Below are 505 nucleotides of genomic sequence, written 5' to 3' on the forward strand. Positions count from 1 at the left end.
AACTAATGAAACAGGGACAAATAAGGCACAAGAATATTTGAACTGAATCCTTACGAATACTAAATCTCTTGACGAATGACTCCTACTTTGTCAGTCAAAAAAAAAAAAGCGAAAGAAAGAAGTGAAGGAAAAAAGAAAAGAAAATGAAAAAAATCGAAAGAAAAAAAATGGAAAAAAGGGGAAAAAAAGAAAAAAGGGCAACAAAAAATAAAATGAATAAAATCGAAAGCAAAGAAAAAAAGAGAAGAAGAAGATAAAAGGGAAAGACAAAACAAAAAGAGAAAAATAAAAGAATGAATAAACAAATAAATCCAAAAAGAACGTACGAAATAGAAAAGAATAAGTGAAACATAAACAGATCGGAGGATAAACCACAAAGAGAGAAATTGAAAAAAAAGACAAATTAGGTGCAAAGGAGGTTAAAGAAAGGTCACAGGCAGGTCACGAAAAGAAGGGTAATGTAAAGGGGTCGATGATGCTCGTGAAAAGGCCAAGAAGAAGGTTA

The sequence above is a fragment of the Penaeus monodon genome, chromosome 34 (assembly GCF_015228065.2).
Source record: "Penaeus monodon isolate SGIC_2016 chromosome 34, NSTDA_Pmon_1, whole genome shotgun sequence".
Taxonomy (NCBI): Eukaryota; Metazoa; Arthropoda; class Malacostraca; order Decapoda; family Penaeidae; genus Penaeus; species Penaeus monodon.